We start from the raw sequence: 20484 nt of genomic DNA on the forward strand, positions 1-20484 counted from the left end.
AGCTAGGAGCATTTCATCACTTCAGTTTCACAGGATATAAACATCGCCATTTGTAAATTGGGAAAGCATCGGATCACTCCGATCTTGGTGAGATTAGATGATGTAAGGGCAGAAGAGATATCTAGAGTCTGAGACCACAAATTTCATTGAAGTTATAGGGGATATTTGCATTCCCTGTGATAACATTAATAGTGCTAAAAAAAAATGGAAAAAAAAAAAAATAAGAGAAAGCACCCTTGCCCCCCTACACGCGCGCACCTGCGTGTGCAAGTGTTGACCCCATGTCAGTATGTCAACAGCAGTTGCACCATGCAGGTGTGGTATCGCGGTAAACGTCAGATCAAGGGCATTAATTCTAGCATTAGACCTCCTGTGTAAAAATAAATTGGTGACCTGTATAGGCTTTTAAAGTATCACCTATCGATAATAAAAATGTATGTACTTTTTTGCCATTACACAGGCATGTGCAATTTTAAAAGCATGTCATGTTTGGTATCCATTTACTCGGCGTAACATCATCTCTTATACTCTATCAAACAATTAGGCAATATTTTGTGTTTTTGTGCATTAAAATTCTAAAAAAAGTGTATTTTTCCCCAAAAGATTTGCTTTGAAAAATCGTAGTGCAAATACTGTGTGATGTAAAAAATTTCAACACCCACCGTTTTATTCTCTAGGGCCTCTGCTTTGAACCCCCAAACATTTATATATATTTTTTAAAGTAATTTTCCAGCAAAAAAAACTTTTTTTCATGTGAACAAAAAGTGTCAGAAAAGGCTTGGTCTTCCAGAGTGGGTGATGTGTGGCATTAGCTTCTAATATTGGCCCTGAAATGCCAGGAGAGTAGAAGCAATCCCTTCAAATTACCCTTTTTTGGAAAGTAGACACTCCAAGATATTTGCCAAGAGGCATGGTAAGTGCTTTGCAGATCTCATTTTTTGCCACATGTTTTTTGGAAAATGAAGAAAAAAAAAATGTATTTTTTTTTCCTTTTCTTCTATTTCAAAACCCGGTGACAAAATGATATCTGTAAAATACTCACCGTGTCCCTTATCAAATTCCTTGGGGTACCCACTTTCCAAAAAGGGGTCATTTGGGGACATTTTAGAGCCTCCGAAACTGTGATGATAGGTAGTGGGGAAGTGATACGAGGAAATATGCCCTTTAAAAGCCTGGAGGTGGTCATTGGCTTTTGGGGGCTTGTATGTTGCTAGGCTGCCAAAAAGTTTCTCACATGTGGTATCCCCATACTCGGAAGTAGAATGTATTTTGGGGTGTTATTTCACATATACCCACGGCATGCATGCGCAATATATCATTAAAGTGACAACTTTCTGTAAAAAAAAAAAAAAAAATTTGTCATATTCAAAAGATTTGTGGCAAAAAAATAAAAATGTTCCATGGACTCAACATGCCTCACTGCAAAATCCTTGGGGTGTCTACCTTCCAAAAAGGGGTCATTTGGGGGGTTGTACTGCCCTGGCATTCTAGCATCTCAGGAAATGTGATAGGCAGTCAAAAAGTAAAAGCTACGTAAATTCCAATATATATACCATAGTTTGTAGATGCTAGAATTTTAAAACAAACCAATTAATATACATGTATTGAGATTTTTTTTTTACCAAAGACATGTAGCAGAATACATTTAACCTAAATTTATGACTAATTGAGTTTATTGTATATTGTTTATAACCAAAATTTTCTGTCTTTTTTGTTTATAGCACAAAAAATAAAACCCGCAGAGGTGATCAAATACCACCAAAAGAAAGCTCTATCTGTATAAGAAAAAGAAAAAAAAAACACCATACATTTGGTTTGGGTACAGCATTGCATGAACACACAATTACCAGCTGAAATAGCACAGTGACGAACAGTGAAAAATGGCCTAGTCAGGAAGGAGGGGTAAATGCTCTGGGAGGTCAAGTGGTTACATAGTTTGTTTGGACCAAGCTGGTCCAACTGAACTTTTAGCTTCACTAACAGATACACTCAATGGGCGCACTATATAAACTGAATGTAGCATCAGGTAGACGCAGTATAGAGTGCTGTGTTCTGTCTGCTGCATGGGGACTTCCCACTCTGCTCCTGGAATGAAATTGAGCTGGGCAGGTCCAGAAAAAGCCCAGGATTACATAGCGGTTGCAGTCATAAAAGCTTGTGTGCTGCAAGTCCTAAAGCAGAGCTCACCCCATCATATCTGTTGACAAAGTACTAAAAATAAAATTTTTTTATGTGAAAAGGAAGCAAATCCAAAAAATAAACATTGCTTCTATGTACAGCCTGTAACTATGTGCTTTGATGAAGCCTTTATTAATCCACTTACCCTTCTGCTACTTAAAAACAACAAATTCTCAGCAGCAATAATATCAAGATCTAAGTCAGGAGCTGGGGAACAGCAGTAATTTTATTTACTATTTATAGCAAGAAATAGGTTCTTTTTATTTAAAGGAAATCTACAGTCACTGCATACACTTTTAGTTAAAACATCAGGCATTGCAATAACAATACAAACAATAGTTATTTTTGAAAACACAGTATAAGCCAAATTGAAAAATGTCCGTTTATGTTGTGAGATCTGCCTGTCTACTGGTCATCTCTTTCTTCAAATGCCTGAAATCCCTGCATGTTTTGCAGCTTCTACTCTACGGTTTACTTTTGATTTCTAGGGACTACATATCCCATGGTACCTTGCTGCCTGCAAGCAGCGATTCCTGTACTGACTCCACCTCCTGAAACTCCTCCTCTCAGCACCTGTATAGTTCAGTTGGCAGGCTCTGTGAAATGTGTGACACAGCAGTGCCTACTCACAGGCCACTGGGACTACAAGTCACAGAAGAAGTAAATGCGTGGGGGATCTTCCCAAAGTAAGTTTACAAACTTCAAAATCATTCAGATTAATAGGTAGAGACTAGAAATAATTAAAATACAACAAGGAAATAATTATAGAGATTGGGATCAAAAGTTTGCATTCCATGGCAGAAAGTGAAATTTTGTCAAAGATACTGAAAATATGACTGATCATGCCAAAAACAACTGTCTTATTTAAGGATAGTGATCATAGGAAGCCATTTATAATCACATAGTTGTTTGGTTCCTTTTTAAATCATAACGATAACAGAAATCATCCAAATGGCCATGATCAAAGTTTCCATCTCCTTGAATGTTTGAAGTTAAAGTGGCAATTAAAGGTTTATTTCCCTCATCTTTCCTACAGTTTTTTTAAAATGCAATTAGTGTCGGTGAATAAATAGTCAATGAGTTTGGTAGCTCTCACATGGATGCACTGAGAAGGCTAAATACGGAGCCATGGGGAGCAGAAAAGACCTGCAGAACAAAGTAATGAAACGTCAAAAGATGAAAAAAGATATAAAAAGATATGCAAAGCCTTGAATATGCCAGTCAGTACTGTTCAATCACAAGTAAAAAATTTGGGGCTCTTGATACCAAGCCAAAGTCTGGTAGATCAAGGAAAAATTGCAGCTACAACAAGAATTGTTTGGGACAAAAAGAAAACCCCACAGGTAACCTCAGGAGAAATACAGGCTGCTCTGGAAAAAGACAGCATGGTTGGTTCAAGCAGCACAATACTTAAACACAAATGGGCTGCATGGTTGAGTTGCCAAAGAGAAGCCTTTACTGCGCCAATGCCACAAAAAAGCCCAGTTACAATATGCCCAACACCTTGACATGCCTCACATCTTCTGGCACACTGTAATTTGGAGTTATGAGACCAAAATAGAGCTTCATGGTCACAAGCACAAGTGCTATGTTTGGAGAGGCATTAAGAGTGACAAGAAAATCATCCTCACTGTGAAGCATGGTCTTGTCTCGCTGATGCTTTGGGAGGGGGGTGAGGCAGGAGCTGACCCTGTATTTGTTACAGAAGAAAAAGGTGAAGGTTCTGGAGTAGCTATCACAGTCTCTTGACCCTAATATCATCAAGCCACTCTGAGGAGATCTCAAATGTGTGGTTCATGCAAGTCAACAAAAGACTTTGTTGACTTGCATGAACCTGGAAGCATTTTGCCAATGGGCAGCTATACCACCTACAAGAATTTGGGGCCTCACACAACTATTACAAAAGACTACACACTGTCATTGATTGTAAATGGGCAATGCACAGTATTAAGAACTAAGTGTCTGCAGACTGTTGAACAAGGGTCATTGCATTTGTTTACTTGTTGGCATACTTTGTTTTAGGATTGTGGAATTCGGTTATGACCTACAGTCGAATACAAATCCCTTAAGTAATAAAAGAAATGTATGTTTTCTGCTCACTCAGATTTTCTTTAAAACTGGTACATATTGTATATTGCAAATTCTCCAAGGATATGCAAATATTTTAGCACAATTGTACGATTTTACATTATGACCGCTTCCAGTCTGCCCTATAGCAGAAATACTGCTACAGGGCGGCACGGGTGTGCAAAATCATGTGTATATATACACACGATTTCGCATTTCCGGGTAGGGGGCGCGTGCACTGATCGCCGCCATAACTAGTAAAAATAAAAAATAAATTACAGTATATACATATCGCCATTTGTAAACGCTATAACTTTCATGTGAACCAGTTATTTACACCTATTGGGATTTTTTTTTAGCAAAAGACATGTAGCAGAATACATTTTGGCCCAAATTAATGACGAAATTAGATTGTTTTTTATTTTTTTTTTACTGGACAGGTTTAATAGCAAAAAGTAAAAAATATGTTCTTTTTCTTTTCTCTTTTGCGTTACAGTAAGGCAGCGCTGTAACGCAAAAAATGGCCTAGTCAGGAAGTACTGCTACAGAAGCACTGCTACAAGGCGGGACAGGTGCACAAAATCACGTATATATACACGTACTTCTGCATTTACAGGTAGGGGGCACGCGCGCCCTACCCGCACCAGCATTCGTGGCTGCCAGTCACCAGGTCCCAGACAGCAATCACTCGCAGGCGCCCAGTAATTGCCAAGCATCTCTGACGGGGGAGGGTGCAGTTCTCTCCACTTTCAGCTCCTGCGCAGTGCTTTCCATGGCTGTGCAGCCATAAAAAGCAGTGTGCTTATTGTGAAGCACACACACAGCACACTTAGTAAAATGGCACACAGTTAACCCCTTTGATCGCCCCACGTTAACCCCTTCCTGCCCAGTGCCATTAGTACAGTGTCAGTGCTTTTTATTAGCACCGATCACTGGATTGGTGACACCAAGTCAGTTCCCCCCAGTGTCAGAATGCCCACCGCAGTCCCGCTATAAGTCGCTAATCGCTGCCATTACTAGTAAAAATAAAAAAAAATGCCATTATCTACACCACCATTTGTAAATGCTATAGATTTCACGTAAACCAATTAATTTACACGTACTGTGTTTTTTTGGGGTTTTTTTTTAGCAAAGGCATGTAGCAGAATACATTTTGGCCTAAATTTATGACTAAATTTGATTTTAAATTTTTTTTACGGGACATGTTTAACCACTTGCCAACTGCGCTAAATGATGGCTACAGCGCGGTTGTCCAGGTCTGGGAGGGCGTCATATGACCCCGTGGGCGCACACCCGGCGATCTCCGTGATTGCTGTGTCACTGCGGCCTTTTACCACGTGATCAGCTGTGTCCAATGACACAGCAGATCACCGGTTAATGCAGTTGCCGGTTATCGGCTGCACTTCCCTCACGCTATCAGAGTGTGAGGAAAGTATTGCCAATAACCAGCAATTTTCAGAGGACGGTTCGGCACTGATTATTAGTTCCCTGATGATCGGTGCCCAGCAGTGCCACCCACAAGTGCCCAGCAGTGCCACCAACCTGTGCCACCCACCTGTGCCCAGTAGTACCGCCTATCAATGCCCATCATTGTTGCATATCATATGCAGCATTTGTGTGAAAAAAATTATAAAAATTTCATATGGGTACAGTGTTGCATGACTGCGCATGTCAAGGATCCGGATATGACCAGAAATGTGTGGACTGACACAGGGAATAGCAGGCTTCAGGAGTAATGTAATAATATAGTTTATTTGTGCGACACACCAACATACAAAACGCACCGTGCAAGTAAACACCAAACAATCAGAAACCTTCACCCAATATATACAGAACAAAGGAGTAGTCAGGGCTAGCCGGGGTCATAAACAGTTGATCAAGCATGGGGTACAGAGAGACAGACAGGACACAGAGCAGATCACAGGAACAGGGAGCAGGTTCAGGAAAACAGGTTATCACACATGAGAACAAACACCAAGGCACTGATTGCAGGCCTGGTTACTGCTTAAATACACCTCCTGCAATCAGCCTCAGGTGATAGCTTGATTGCAGGAGGTGAGATCCTGGCTGCTGAATAGCACTGGCTGGTAAGTACTGGTACTGCAGCCCATAGAGCAGGTGAGCCCCAGCACCACTAGCGGCGAGTCCTTTCCTGACAGCGCAATTGTCATTCAAAGTGCAACAGCGCTGAAAGCTGGAAATTGGCCTGTGCACGAAGGAGGTATAAGTGCCCAGTAGGCAATTGGTTAATAGCAAAAAGTCAAAAATATAATTTTTTTTCCATTAAAATTGTCGGTCTTTTTTTGTTTTATAGCACAAAAAAAATGAAAACCGCACATGCAATCAAATACCACCAAAAGAAAGCTCTATTCGTGGGTGGGGGGTTGGGGCGGGGGTGGGGAGGACATAAATTTCATTTGGGTGCAGCGTTGCACGACCGCACAATTGTCTGTTAAAGTAAATCAAAAAAAATGGCCTGGTCAGGAAGGGGGGGGGGGGTAAATCCTCAGGAGGGAAAGTGGTTAATGGCAAGTCCACTTTAAAATTAATATAAACATGCACACAGTTACACATGGACAAAAGATACAGTACATGTCTATAAAAACAGTTGTCCAGTTTGGACCTGCTGCAGCAATTTCCTGAACCTTCACATGGCTCCTCTATTGTAAGTGTAGGTTGTATTGTGCGCTCAGTACATGTCAGAAGAGCATGCTTCCTAGGAGACTTTGGGCTCATTTAAACTTCTGGTTGGGGGGTGGTAAAATCACGAGGCTGAGCCACATTTCTACTGCCTCTCAAACACTAACTTTAGCTGGAAAGACAGACACTTTATGCATGTCTATGCCTTGCAGAATGTTGTGAAGTGAGGAGTTGTGCGGTGTAAAAATGCAGCATGTTTGCATTTTAAGTAACACACTGCAACTCAGCTCAAAACCATGCTAGATACTGGGAGTTTAGGGACATGTGCCAGCACCGATGTGATGTTGGGTACAATTGCTGTGTCTGTATAGCCGCTGCGCCCCAATTGACATGAATGGGACTGCTTGCACGGTGATGTACAGAACACCTGTACTTCCTCTGCAGGCAAACATGGCCAGTACACAGGTCTATGCTGTAGTATTCCTGTGTGAAAGAGACCTTAAAAATAAAAAATTTACCGTATTTTTCGCTCCATAAGACGCACTTTTTTTCCCCCCAAAAAAGGGGGGAAAATGTCAGTGCGTCTTATGGAGCGAATATAAAACGGCCGGTCCGGTATTTTTGCGGCCACCATGTCAGAATACCGGGCCGGCCGCTCAGCTGTTCTCTCCTGCAGGGCCTTACCTGTTCCTCGCTCCAGCGCTGCACAGTCTTCCCGCGCTGGCTTCTGTGACAGCCGGGTGCCCACTGCACATGTGCTGCGTTTTGTGAATGATCCGGTGTCTTCTGGGACACATGAAAGGTCCCAGAAGGCGCCGGGCCATTCACAAAGCGCAGCGCTTCTTGCACATGCGCAGTGGGCACCCGGCTGTCACAGTAGCCGGCCCGGGAAGAAGAGGGAAGGACAAATCCGCGGAAGTGGGAGCGGGTACCTGTCAAATTCAGGTACCCGCTCCCCCTCCCTAAAGGTCCGCAGTCTCTGGTCATCCCCTGCGCCGTGTCCGCAGTCTCTGGTCATCCCCTGCGCCGTGTCCGCAGTCTCTGGTCATCCCCTGCGCCGTGTCCGCAGTCTCTGGTCATCCCCTGCGCCGTGTCCGCAGTCTCTGGTCATCCCCTGCGCCGTGTCCGCAGTCTCTGGTCATCCCCTGCGCCGTGTCCGCAGTCTCTGGTCATCCCCTGCGCCGTGTCCGCAGTCTCTGGTCATCCCCTGCGCCGTGTCCGCAGTCTCTGGTCATCCCCTGCACCGTGTCCACAGTCTCTGGTCATCTCCTGCACTGTGTCCGCAGTCTCTGGTCATCTCCTGTACTGTGTCCGCAGTCTCTGGTCATCCCCTGTACTGTGTCTGCAGTCCATTGGTTCAGAATATTTTTTTTCCTTGTTTTTCACCTCTAAAACCTAGGTGCGTCTTATGCTCAGGTGCATCTTATGGAGCAAAAAATACGGTAAATCCCCTGCAAGGTAATGGCATCAAATACTAGTGTGATGGATATGGTAAAATGCCTATTTCGTTTCCTATTGAATATATATATGTTTTTCTACACATTTTTCTACATATTAACTTTTATACTTTAATACTATTTCTTTCATATTTCTAAATGTTTAGTATGAATACATATGTTGTGTGTATATTTTCTGCCTGCTGGGCTTTGTGGTACTTTAAGAAATCCTTGCTTAAGAAATGTCTGCTCACACGCACCAACCCCCCCTCCTATCGTGCCAACTTGAGACAAAGGAATGTTTTTCTTCCTATAGAAAAGGCTTGGAAGAAGATCACACCTATACTATGAGGGAGATTGTTTTCATGTGGAAATGACCAAAGACGAATATAATGTTTATGCTGTTGTCACATGACTCTTGCATCATTTTGCATATATAAGCTCACTTTCTCATTATAATAAACTAGAAGTGTTCATAGACTGAACTTGTGTGTCAATGTGAGTCTCTTCCAGTGTGCGCACATTCCAAAGCTAGCAAGCAAAGATTAATTAGGACAGCAGCAGACATTTTTAGTCCTCATCTAAATCACTAGCACATTATAAAGGACTTAAAACGAAGCCCTCCAGCAGCACGCCGTCACCGATGGCAGTGCTTCCATCATCCCCTGGTCTTCCTTTTGGGTTCGCAAGCTCTGTCCATCTGACTGGCTGAGCCATGGTGACGTCACTTTCGCACATGCATGCAGGAGTCCCAGGCCACATCACAGTGCTCTGAAGGAACGGCACGGGCATGTCAAAAAAAGCGAATATCTCCTAAACGGTGCACGTGTAGGAGATAATTTTACCTACAGGTAAGCTTTATTATATGTTTGCCTGTAGGTCAAAGTATTAAAAAAAAGAGTTTACTACCACTTGAAGCTTTGAAAATAGTACTCCAAAAAGTGTGATGTTGTGCCTCCCTTTGTTTTTTAAAAATCACAAATATTTTATATACTACACCATAGGGATACTCTTATGTGTGAGCATACCAAGAATTAAAGAGCACCATTAAGTGACCTCGGGATGGAAAACCAAAAGTGAGGGGAGCCCATAAGGAGGTGAGGAGCTGACCCAAGGATCTCAGTAAAGGGAAACAAGTGCTTATGACCTGTAAAGAGGACAGATCTAGGCGTAGATGTGAGCGCAGGATTAAAAGGTGGGTGGATACACAGTGTGCATGTCTATAGTAACACAGGAGGTGGTACACGGTTATTTCGGCAGAAAAACAGAAAGCACAATTTACAAACTGTGGACATTATAGGACACTTGGTTTTGATTTTTTTATTGAAAATTTTTTAATATTGTTGAATTTTTATTCATTCCATTGTTTATCTACAGTGATGAGCTTTATTGCACAGTTTATACACTTATAATCACAAGGAGGAGCAAAATCACACTTTTTGGATTACTAGATTTATTGTGGGAACACTTTATTGTTTGCAGCCACCCTTATCACAGTATTTATTATTGGTTATTAATTTTGTGTTGACTTTTAGTACATTGGAATATTCATAAATACACATAATTTAGGTGGCATGGAACATAATCAATCCTATTCAAGCTTTGAAAAAAGAAGCTGAATGGTTGTCATGCGCAGGTGCTGCAGTCTTCGGACCAGTTCACACCATAAATGGCACCCAAGTGCAGTGTGTTTTCAGCCTGTTCATATGAATGAGCTGAAATCATGTGGGACTGCACCAAAAGTAGTGCATGCACTACTTTAAAAAAGACACAGCAACCGGATTGCATTGTGCTATTGTACCATGCAATCCAGTGCAGGAAAATGCACTTGCAGTTGTGGTGTCACTAAATTTACAGTGACACCTGCTGCAGATCGCGATTGTGGTGTGTTTTGAACGTGGTGCTGAAAACACGCATGGAACATGGATTTCCCACACTGCGTTCAAGTGTGAATTGGCCCTTAGTAAATTCCCCTTGTGTCAAGATCAGCACAGGATGCTTCCAGCCCCCTTCTAAGCGCATTTCCCATCGACTTGAATTTGAGATAAACAAATCCCATGGACTCAAGCCCTAACTACAGCAGCTATGTGGTTAGCACTTCAGTTGGGCAGCACTAAGCTCATTGGTTCAATTCCCAAACACGGCACTACCACCCATGTTTGCATGGTCTCCCCGCGTCTGTGTGGGTTCTAAAGGGTAAGAGCTGATTTACACATGTGCGGTGCGGGTTGACGCTCAGGTTTCACAGCCAATTGTTACAGTAGCTATTCACATCAGTTTCAGGACAGGATCAGCTCTCAGGATTATTCTTTTCACACATATGCAGTTTAGGAACAGTTCCCATATAAATCAAAAGCCTTGACTACACACATGCATTCTATACATGAAGGTAAAACATCTTCTCTGTGCAGCATTTGCACTGGAGTTTCGGCCATCCCCGGATTCCCTCTGCTTATTGGCTGAGACAGAATCAGGAACCAGTGGCTCCCAATCACAGCCAGTTAGCCAATAAGAGGGGGCGGGGCCAAACTGTGCTCTGCGTGTGTGAATGGACACACAGAGCAGCGGATGCCCCCATAGCAAGTTGCTTGCTGTGGGGGCACCCAAGAGAGGGAGGGGCAAGGAGTGCCAACAGGGGACCTGAGAAGAGGGCTGATGCATGCAAAACCACTACACAGAGCAGGTAATTGACATGTGTAGACGTTTGTTTAATGTTTTTTTTAACCACTTGCCCTCTAAAACATTAACCCCCCTTAATGATCAGGCCTCTTTTTGCTACTCGGCGCTGCACTAATTCAACTAATAATTGCGCAGTCATGCAATTGCTACACCCAAACGAAATTTACGTCCTTTTTTTCACACAAATAGAGCTTTCTTTTGGTGGTGTTTGATCACCTGTGCGCTTTTTATTTTTCGTGCTTTAAACAAAAAAAAGACTGAACATTTTGAAGAAAAACAATACTTTTTACTTTCGGCTATAAAAAATATATAGTAAACTCAAAGTTAGTTATAAACTCAAAGTTGGTTATAAATTTAGACCAAAATGTATTCTGCTACATGTTTTTGGTAAAAAAAAATCCCAATAAGTGTATATTGATTGCTTTGTGTGAAAGTTATAGTGACTACAAACTATGGTATAGATACTGCAATTTACGCCATTTTTTTGCTATACAGCGCTGCACTAGTTTAACTGACAATTGTGCGGTCATGCAATACAGTACAAAATGAAATGTATGTCCTTTTTTTCACACAAATAGAGCTTTCTTTTGGTGGTATTTTATCACCTGTACACTTTTTATTTTTGGCGCTATAAAAAAAAAAAAGTTTGAGGAGAAAAATTAAAAAAAAACAAAACAATATTTTCTCATTTCAGTCATAAAAAATATCCAAAAAAAATAAAATTTTGTTATAAATTTAGGCCAAAATGTATTCTGCTACGTTTTTGGTTAAAAAATCCCCAAAAGTGTATATTGATTGCTTTATGTGAAAGTTATAGCGTCTACAAACTATGGTATAGATAATGGAATTTACACAGCTTTTACTTTCTGACTGCTTATCACGTTTCTTGAGATGCTAAAATTCCAGGATAGTACAAACACCTCCAAATGACCCCTTTTCAGAAAGTAAACACCCTAAGCTATCTGCTGAGAGACATTGAGTCCATGGAAGATTTTATACAAACTTTTTTTTTTTTTTTAAATTATAGATTTCTCACACAAGCCATGGGTATATGTGGAATTACACCCCAAAATACATTCTGCTACTTCTATTGAGTATGGTGATACCACATGGGTGAGACTTTTTGGGTGCCTAGCCACATACAGGAGCCTGATATCCATTGACCACTTTGAAAGCCTGAAGATGCGTAACTTCCTCATTTCACTTCCTCACTACCTATCACAGTTTTGAAGGCCAGGATAGCACTAACCCCCCCCAAAATTACCCCTTTTTGAAAAGTAGACACTCCAAGGAATTTAAAAAGAGGCATGGTGAGTATTCTGCAGATCTCATTTTTTCTCACAAGGTTTTGAAATACAAAAAAAAAAATTAAAAAAAAATATATTTTTGTTTTTTTTCTTCAATTTTTAAAAACTTGTGGCAACAAACGAGATCTGTAAAATACTCAACATGCTTCTGATCAAATTTCATGGGGTGTCTACTTTCCAAAAAGTGGTCATTTTGGGGGGGTTAGGTGCTATCCTGGCATTTCAGGGCCTCTGAAACCGTGATAGGTAGTCTGGAAGTGTAATGAGGAAATAAAGCCCTTTAAAAGCCTGATGGTGCTTATTGGATTTTGGGGTCCTGTACTTGGCTAGACTGCCAAAACGTCTCACATGTGGTACCCCCATACTCCGGAGAAGTAGCAAAATGTATTTTGTGGAGTAATTCCACATATACCCATGGCATGTGTTAGCAGTAAATCATTTAAGTGACAATTTTGTGTAAAAATATTTTTTTTTGTCATTTTCCAAAAACTTGTGGTAAAAGCTCTATCAATGCAACATGCCTCTTAACAAATAGTTTGGGGTGTCTACTTTCGTTTTGGGGGGGTGGGGGCATTCTATGCCCAGCATTAGAAGTTTATGCCACACATCACTCGCTCTTCTAACCACCTGAAGATCAAGCCTTTTCTGACACTTTTTGTTCACATGAAAAAAAAAAAATCTGTATTTTTTGCTAGGAAATTAATTTAGACCCCCAAACATTATATATTTTTTTAAAGCAAACACCCTATTGAATAAAATGGTGGGTGCTGCAATTTTTTATATTACATAGTACTCGCGCAGCGATTTTTCAAACGCAATTGTTTTTAAAAATAATACACTTTGTTTTACTTTCAATGCACAAAAACACTAAATATTGGCCAATTATTCAGTAAAATATAAAAGATGGTATGCCGAGTAGATAGATACCAAACATAACATGCTTTAAAACTGCGCATGCCCCGTGCAATGGCGACAAACTGCATACGTTTTTAATATCTATAGGCAACATTTTAAAAGCCTTTACAAGCTACCAATTTAGATTTACAGAGGAGGTCTAGTGTTAGAATTACTGCCCTTGATCTGACGTTCACGGCGATACCTCACATGCATGGTGCAACCGCTGTTTACATACTGGCACAGGGTCAATGCTCACAAACGCAGATGCCTTTTTCTTTTTTTAGTTTTGACTTTTTTTATTTTTATATATGATTTTGCACACCTGTGCCGCCTTGTAGCAGTATTTCTGCTATAGGGTGGTCAGGAAGCAGTTATATAAGCAGTTTGTGTTACGGCGCTGCGTTGCTTTAACTGACAATTGCGCGGTCATGCAACACTGCACCAAAATGACATTTACATCTTTTTTTTCCCACAAATTGAGCTTTCTTTTGGTGGTATTTGATTGCCTGTGCATTTTTTTTTTACGCTATAAAAAAAATATATATTTTGGACTTTTTGCTATAAAACATGTCCAGTAAAAAAAATTAAAAATCAAATTTTGTCATAAATTTTGGCCAAAATGTATTCTGCTATATGTCATTGCTAAAAAAAAACCCCAATACTGTATGTGTAAATTAATTAGTTTACGTGAAAGTTATAGCGTTTACAAATGGCGGTATATATACTGGAATTTTTATTTTTTTTAATACTAATGGCGGTGATCAGCGACTCATGGTGGGACTGCGGTGGACATTCTGACACTGGGGGGGAACTAACACCAATACAGTGATCAGTGCAAAAAAAAAAAAAAAAAAAAAAAAGCACTGACACTGTACTAATGGCACTGGGGAGGAAGGGGTTAACTTTTTAGGCAATCAAAGGGTTAACTGTGTGAGGGGAGTGTTTTACTAGTGGGCGGATGTGTTCTTCACAGGAACACGCTATCTTGGAAAGCTAAGCTCTGCTCTCCAGAACAGTGAGCTGGGAACTGACAGGGAGCAGAGCTGCATTGAAAACAATGCAGCTGTGCTCTGTGTCACCATTTGCCGGCAATCGCTGGGACCTGGCAGGTAATGACCGGCCGGGACCCGGTGATTGACACCCGTGGCCACCATCAGCGGCGCGGGTAGGGCAGTCACGTACTCCCTACCCTATATAAACGTGATTTTGAGCAGTGGTGCCGTCCTGCCGCAGTATATGTACTGTGGCTGGTCGGCAACCGGGCAAATAAGCCTTTGCAATCACTTTAATTGGCCCTGGTATGTGTACGTACGAATATGAATGCGAGTTAGGAACGTTATATTGTAAGCTCCTTGAGGGTAGGGACTTATGGAGTGAACGTACAATGTATGGTGTATCAGGGGCAACCACCCCTGCAGCCCTCGAAATTTCCACTCACCTGCGAATGGAAATAAGGTAAGGCGAGCAGTGCCAGAACTAGGGGTGTTTGGGAGGAGGGGCGGCGGTGGGGGCAGCGACAAGCAGCAATCTCCTGTGTGGCTTTCAATGAAGCAGCTGGAAGCCACGGGAGGGAGAGGAGGAGTTGCAGCTATCAGCTGCTTCGTTGAAAGCCATACAGGTGATCGCTGCTTGTCACTCCCCCACCGCTGCACTGATCATCCCCGATCAGTTTTTTTTCTGCCCCCCTCCCCTCTGTGTTCTTCTCAGTGCCTAGCTCCTCCCTCCATCCTCCACACCAATAGGAGAAGAGGGGAAAGAGGCTGGATCTGCTCTGTCTCCCCCTGTGCCCGCCCACACTCCAGTAGGTTCAGCTTCAGAAGAGGTGTGTGCGGGAAATTGTACACAGAGCAACCGACAGCTCTGATGCATCTGACTGAGTCATGCGAGTCCAACCTCCCTTCCACCATTCATTCCTTCCGCCCCTTCCTAACACCCACCCACCCCTTCCTTAATTCATTCCTAACACTCACCCACCCCTTCCTTCACTCATTCCTAACACCCACCTTCCTTAATTCATTCCGAACACCCACCCAACCCTTCCAAAGGGGAGAAGTTGGGGAGCAGTAAAAATCAGCTCAACTGTGAGCTGAACCCACCCCCCCAATAAATATATATATATATATATATATATATATATATATATATATATCTACAGCCCTGTAGTATATAATTGGAAATTGTTGGCACTACATAAATGCCTATAATAAAACTGTATAGGCTATGCTAGGTGTCATATACTCCATATGACAGGTAGGTAATCCTCTTTAGAAATGCAGTGTACTGGAACAAGTAGCGACAGGGGGACCTGAAGCTAGAATACACTGCCAATAGCCCGTACTGCTAGTGAACACAACTGCTGGGGAAATGATTACAAGACACTTCTGCCACTAGTCCACAAAGCACAGCGCGCACGCAAACACCAGCCGGCTATCACCGACATAAACCACCATTACCGTGCACTGCGAGCAGTCTCCTCTCCTTCCCTGGACCCACAGCTGCTTCCACCTGCATTCAGAAGCCCTTCCGGGATCAGCACGTAAACAGCACTGCAATTGGCTAGCACACTCTGCTTCCTGATTGGTCGGACAGCTGAGCATTGCACGTGACTAATCAGCTGACATTTATTCTGTGTAGCCTTGTCTATTGGGAGTTCTAATAGCTAACGGCAGTAATAAAGTAACACAGACATATTTGTCAGGGTGAATGGAACACGTCTTGAATAGAAATAGGAATGCCATTGCGTGCCTCTGAAATAGCCACTGTGGGAGAAATAAGTACCCTGACTTCCTGTAAAAATGCTAGTTGTCAGGCTGCCACGTTGAACAAAATCATTTTGATACTTGTTAAAGCGGAGCACCAGTCAAAATGTGTAAAAAAAAAACAGCTACAAAAACTGTAGCTGTTGATTTTTAAAAAGCCAGCCACTTACCGTCCCTCAGTCCAGCGGTGTACTCAACGTAGTCGGTGTCACCGGCCGTCCTCGCTCTGGCGCCAGCATCTTAAAGCAGTAGTAAACCACAAGAAAGACAAAAAAAAAAAGTCCCCTGCAAGGTAATGTCATATTGTGATGGTATGCATCACATCCTAGCACATTATGTAGGACTTACCCTAAAAAGATGCCCTCCAGCGGCACGCTGTCACCGCTGCAGAGGCTTCCATCATCACCTGGTCCTTCTTCTGGGCTTGTGATCTCCAGCTGTCTGAAAGGCCGGGCCATGATGATGTCACTCCCGCAGGCCACAGCGCACAGCTCTGAAGGAAAGGCATGGGTATGCTGTTCCTTCAGAGCGCATATGCTGGCTTTAGGAAAGAGAGAATATATTAGTTTTACCTACAGGTAAGCATTATTATAAGCTTACCTATAGGTAAAATTAACCACTTGCCCTCCTGAGCATTTACTCCCCTCCCTTCCCGACCAGGCCATTTTTTGTGTCACGGCACTGTGTTACTTTAATTGACAATTACGCTGTCATGCAACGCTGCACCCAAATGACATTTACGTCCTTTTTTTCCCCACAAATTGTGTTTTCTTTCAGTGATATTTGATTGCCTGTGCATTTTTTATTTTTTGTGCTATAAAAGAAAAAAAGACTGACAATTTTGAGACAAAAACTATATTTTTGACTTTTTGCTATTAAACATGTCCAGTAAAAAAAATAAAAAAAAATAAAATTTCGTCATAAAGTTAGGCCAAAATGTATTCTGCTCCTTTGCTAAAATAAAAATCCCAATATGTGTAAATGAATTGATTTACGTGAAAGTTATAGTATTTACAAATGGGGGTAGAGATAGTGGAATTTTTATTTATTTTATTTTTTGGGGGTGATCAGCAATTTATTGCTGGACTGCAGCAGGCATTTTGACACTGGGGGGAACTGACTTGATGTCACTGACATCCCCAGTGACACCAATACAGTGATCAGTGCTAAAAAAAAAAGCACTGACACTGTACTAATGGCACTGGGCAGGAAGGGGTTAACATGAGGGGCAATCGAAGGGTTAACTGTGCTGTTTCACAGTAAGCTCTGTGTGTGTGCTTCACTGTAATCACAGTGCTTTGGATGGTTGTGCTGTGCAGTGTGCACAAGCTGACAGGGAGGAGAACTGTATTGTTTACATACCTGCCCCTGCACACCTATCAAATTAGGACATGCAGCTGTGTAAGAACAGCCACTGCATCCCCATTCAGTGACATACCTGCCTGCATGCAGCTCAGGAAGATCCCATAAACAAATGGCTCATTCATGTTGTACAAGCCTCAGTGCCCATGTGAATGAAACCTTAGAGTAGAGAAGGATTAGAACCCTGTTAGTTTTTACTGCTGTCTCCCCCATTAGGGAGATGCACCTTCTCTTTTTGTCCTGTTTACCATCATCACTGAGAGTTAAAGTGAAAGAAAATTTTGAGTTGTCACCAGAAAATGAATAGATGGGAAATTTTCCACTGGGCACACTCATCCAGCTACAATCGGGGATTTCCCTAGTTGTAGGTATGGAGCAGGAAGTGAAGGTAATTCTCCGTAATGGGGCACAGATGGCAAACAATACCTGACAGGGAATATAATCCTCCCTTACTCTAACCAAAAAACAAATTGTCTTCAGTTACCTGGAAATCAGTATGGAAATCCCTCTGTCTCCCTTTATGCTTAGTAATGTGTCAGCAATAAAACAATAAAGTATCTAACAATATGACAGCTGGGAAATGGCATTTTCAGCAGAAGGTCAGGAGTGCCAGGCTCTTTTCTTCTCTTATTAAAGCAGAACTCAAACCAAAAAATAACAAGAAAAACAACAAGGCCAAACCAGTTTATGTTGCTATAAGCAGAGATTTTTTTCCCCACAGTACTTTTTTCTAAAGTTAGATGTCCCCAGTCTGAGGGCCAATATCATTCAGCCCACTTCCTCTGTGCCCAGGTCGTCCTGGACACGCCCTAGCGTGTAACATAATAGTGAACAGAGAAGCAGCACATTGAAGAGTTCACGCTACTCCTATCAGTATATGAACTGATTGGCTCCTTGTACTGCTTATTGCTGTCACAATCCAGCCCTGCTCCTCAGGTACTGCAAGAGGCTGATATCAGGTCAAAACCAGATACGTATACGGCTTATATTTAAAAAATAAACAAGAAGACCACCCTGCTTTCTGACCACAGATTGGTTGACACCTGGAGACACCAAAATCCCAAAACTAAAGACTACAGCCTTTATTCTGCTCCCCATGACTGAATTTCACGCACTGATCACTTTTTTATTAGCTCACAACTTCTTTATTTACTTACCAAAGCCAAAATTCTATCTGTCCCCTGGTTTGACCTTCCCCCCTGCTTATATAGAGCAGTTCCCTTGTTTATATTCACCATCTTTTAACACCTTCCGAGTCCTCCCACCTCCCTCACCCGCTCAACACCCTCCCACCTCCACGTCCTACTGCAACCCCCACAACTTAGTATCTGTCCCCCTGCTCCCTAAAATCTCCCCCCCCCCCCGTTTTCATGTGCACTCCTGAACGCCCGATCGGTGTGCAACAAGCTTACCGCCATCCACGACCTCTTTGTTTCCCACTCCCTCAACCTCCTAGCGATCACGGAAACCTGGATCCAGCCCACTGACTCTACCTCCCCTGCTTCACTCTCCTACGGAGGTCTCACCTGGACCCACTCACCCAGGCCTAACGGTCGTAAAGGTGGTGGGGTTGGTCTGCTCCTGTCACCGCAGAGCACCTTCCGAGTCCTCCCAAACCCCCCCTCCCTATCCTTCTCCTCCTTCGAGGCCCACTGCGTCCGACTATTCTCCCCAACCCCCCTGAAGATTGCTGTGATATACCGGCCTCCTGGATCCATACCCCGCTTCCTGGATGACTTCTCCTCCTGGCTACCCTTCTTCCTCTCCTCTGAGCTACCCACCATCATCCTTGGGGATTTCAACATCCCTGTCAACCTCGACAACCCGGACACAGCCCGTCTCCTCCACCTAACCTCCTCCTTTGCACTTGCACAGTGCATACAATCCACCACCCACTCCGATGTAAATATCCTCGACCTTGTCTTCTCCAACCGCTGCGCTCCCCACAACCTCACTAACACCCCCTTCCCTCTCTCTGACCACAACCTGATCACCTTCTCTATCTCCTCGTCCTCCAACGCCTACCCCTCCAAATGTCACACTACTACCAGCCGTAACCTCCGCAACCTTAACCCTGCCTCCCTCCACTCTGCAGCTGATCAACTCCACGACCGCATCCTCCCCCTGTCCTGCCCCGACTTGGCTTTGACCGCCTACAACAATGCGCTCTCAACAGCCCTTGACTCATTAGCGCCTTTAACCACACGCAACATCAGACCCTGACTGCTCCAGCCCTGGCAGACTGATCACACCAAAACCCTCAAACGACAAAGTCGTGCCCTGGAGCGACTATGGCGCAAAACCAAATCCCAACAAGCCTTCACCCGCTACAAATCTGCCTTCCACACCTACACCTCCTCCCTCCATGCTGTCAAACAGGCCTACTTCTTGACCCTCATCAAGGCCCTCTCCTCCAATCCTCGCCGACTCTTCTCTGCCTTCAACTCTCTACTCTCTCCACCCCCCCCCCTCCACCCAGCACATCACTCACTGCCCTTGAGATTGCCAATCACTTCAAAAACAAGATTGACACAATTCGCAAGGACATTGCCGCAACTCACACACCCTCTCAACCCGTCCCCTCTCACACAGCTACCCCCTTATCCCCCCTCCCCCTCGACATAACCCGCAGGGACTTCGTCGCTGCTCAAACTCTCTCCAACCCCCTTCACCCTCACTCAGCTACCCCCTCATCACCCCTCTCCCATGGCCCCACCACTGCTTTGACCTCCTCTTCCACCCCACCCTACATTCCTCATACTGAAGCTCCCCCCACACTCCGCACCTTTGACCTTACTACCATCGAGGAAGTCTCCAAGATCCTCTCTGATGCCCACCTCACCACCTGCCCCCTCGACCCTATCCCCTCACAACTCCTACGACCTTCCTCCTCCTCCTCCATCCTACGCTTCCTCACCCACATCTTCAATCTCTCCCTCTCCTCAGGCACTTTCCCCTCCCCTCTGAAACATGCACACATTGCCCCCATACTTAAAAAGCCCTCCCTGGACCCCAATGACCCGAACAACCTCAGACCCATCTCCCTGCTCCCATTTACATCTAAACTCCTCGAGCGCCTAGTCTACACCCGCCTATGCTCTCACCTCAATGACAACAACCTCCTCGATCCCCTACAGTCCGGCTTCCGTCCCCTACACT

General features: G+C 43.3%; 1 protein-coding gene across 1 annotated transcript in view; it reads right to left on the reverse strand.

Moving 5' to 3' along the window:
* Positions 1 to 15750, reverse strand: part of FKBP8 (FKBP prolyl isomerase 8) — a 106313-nt gene extending 90563 nt beyond the window's left edge. Inside the window, exon 1 of the mRNA XM_089687912.1 lies at positions 15658 to 15750. The gene's annotated coding sequence lies outside the window, so the exon portion shown is untranslated. The remainder of the gene's footprint in view (positions 1 to 15657) is intronic.
* Between the last annotated feature and the right edge of the window lie 4734 nt (positions 15751 to 20484).

Source organism: Staurois parvus, unplaced genomic scaffold, assembly GCF_062004578.1.
Source record: "Staurois parvus isolate SC_StPar_1 unplaced genomic scaffold, SC_StPar_1.0 ptg000439l, whole genome shotgun sequence".
Classification (NCBI taxonomy): domain Eukaryota; kingdom Metazoa; phylum Chordata; class Amphibia; order Anura; family Ranidae; genus Staurois; species Staurois parvus.